Here is a 2,468-nt window from a genome sequence, read left to right as displayed (position 1 = left end):
GCATGATGATAGTTAAGATATATGATCTCATAGGATAACAGTAAAGAACTATTAATTACTAAAAAGAGATCTTAAACACTAAACCTATAAGCTACTACAACTAGGAATATCCTCTAAAGAATCAATAAAGCATAGTGGAATTAAAAAGGATGAAAGCAATTACAAAAATTGAAAGTTCAAAATTAATTGAATAAAAATGAGATAGTCAAGACATCAGTGATCAGTGGTATTGATGTTATGCCATTGCCAATGTCCTCTGACCCAACAGATACAGAATTTACAGAACTATGATACACATTCAGCAACAATAGAGAGGTTATTTCAATTTGAGTTGATGTATCTTATCTTTTTTCATCCATTCAATAAGCCTCTAGCAATCATTTCCCGAAGAAGTTTCTCCGCCATGTCATTCTCACCTTTTTCAAACAAAGCACGAATAACGATTTCAAAAGTCACAGCGTCTGGTAAGCAACCATTGTCTGCCATTTCCGACCGCAGGGCCAATGCTTCTTCCAATAAGCCCTCTTTGCAGAGCCCATTGATAATAATATTGTATGTCCTCACATTTGGACGATGGTTTTTAATGGAAAGATCTTGAAAAATCACTTTTGCATCTGTAAGTCTTCCACCTTTGCATAGGCCTTCAATAAGTATATTATACGTCCATATATCTGGATTAATGCCACTCTCTTTCATTTGATTAAATAACACAAGTGCCTTGTCAAGTTGTTTGATATTGAACATCCCATCCAACAAGGAATTGTAAGTGATTATATCAGCAGGTTGACCTTTATTATGCATCTCAACAAGAAGCTTTGAAGCACAAGAGATTCTCCTTGATTTTCCCAAGCCATCAATTAGAGTATTGTAAGTTACCGTGTCAGGAACCAAGTCCTTACGACGCATCTCTTCAAAGAGATTCAAGGCATCATCCATCAATTTACTTTTGCACAAGCCATTAATAATAATATTGTAACTTTGGATATCAGGAGCCATTCCTATCTGGGCCATTGTGTCAAATATACATTTTGCCTTGTTTAATTCGTTAACCAAGCAATACCCATCCATTAAACAATTGTAAGTAACCACAGTTGGTTCCACAGCATCTTTTGTCATCATAGCCAACACACTCTTAGCATCTTTGATATTTCCCTCCTTACATAGTCCATCAATCAAAGTACTATAGGTACGAACATTTGGAGAAATGTTTTTCAGCATCATATGATTTAGTAAATCAATGGCTTCCTTAAGTTGGCCGGCAAGGCACAATCCATAAATTAGAGTGTTGTACGTGATAACATCGGGAGAGGTTCCCTTAGCAAGCATTTCAGAGTATAAATGAAAAGCATCTCTCCTCGGCTCGGGTGAATCTGAAAAGTAAGTTAAGGTAGTGATAGGCTTCTCGCTGAAGAGTCAGTATTCGAACCAGTATCAGCCACCAAAGGCTGTTAGGCAGGCATTAATATGAAAAGGTTTACTTTCCAGCTGGGACATCATCCACAGCTAGATCTTATAAAGAAATTGCCCATCATTTGCACATCGATACGTGCCTGCTACGCTTCCCCCTTGTCTTACAAGCGTAACCTTGCACAAGCTATCAATAATTGCGTTGTACATGACGACATCAGGAGCAATCCCATACTGTGGGATCTTTCTCAACACTTGAATAGCAGCAGATGTGTGTCCGGTCTTACAGAGTCCATTAATCAAGATGCCATAAGTGACTTTACTAAACTGAAATCCATGAGCCAGCACTCTGTCATGAAAGTGCAGTGCGTTTTCAACATTACCACAGAGACAGAGACCTTTAATAAGTGTATTCAATGTTATGGTATTTGGCTGAAAACCCATCCTGAAAATCTTGGCCAATATAGAGAAAGCGAGGGTGATTCGACCAATGCCGCAGCAACAATCGATTAAAATGTTCATCGTAACTATGCTGGGCGCAATTCCCCTGGTTTGCAATTGCTGAAAAAGGGAAATGGCGGTGGGGAAATGGTGCGTCTTGGCAAGAGACCCCCAAAATCTGGTTAAATTGGATGATGGATGGAGGGCGACGCATAGAGAGCATGCGAGTGAAGGAATCAACAGCTTCATCAACATGGCGAGGGGATGTGAGCTCAGAATGAGAGTGAAGGCTTGACATTGAACATGAACAGGAAGGAAAGCGAAAAGGGAAAACATAGGGCACAATATGAAGAGAGAAGCTGAACCTGGAGAATGATGCTGCACGCAACATGTTTGTGTAAAATCCGATCAAATGAGAAGGATTTGGAAGAGAAAAGAGCGAATTGAATGATGGAAACAATCACTGTCATGGAAACAAAGGTTGGTTGAGACTTGATAGTTGACACCAAAGCAAAGAACCATACTAGGGTGTAGGGTGACCCCGGCTTGGATTGGTTCTGATTTAATATTAGATTAGAATTGAACTAATTAAATCGTAATTAGTTTGGTTTGATTCGGAT

General features: G+C 39.1%; 1 pseudogene; it reads right to left on the bottom strand.

The window, feature by feature from the left end:
• Window positions 1-351: 351 nt before the first annotated feature.
• On the bottom strand, window positions 352-2,103 carry LOC130981315 (pentatricopeptide repeat-containing protein At1g12300, mitochondrial-like; annotated as a pseudogene).
• Window positions 2,104-2,468: the final 365 nt, after the last annotated feature.

Source organism: Arachis stenosperma, chromosome 5, assembly GCF_014773155.1.
Source record: "Arachis stenosperma cultivar V10309 chromosome 5, arast.V10309.gnm1.PFL2, whole genome shotgun sequence".
NCBI lineage: Eukaryota > Viridiplantae > Streptophyta > Magnoliopsida > Fabales > Fabaceae > Arachis > Arachis stenosperma.
Note: the sequence above shows the minus strand (reverse complement) of the source record. Positions and strands in the feature narration are given on the sequence as shown.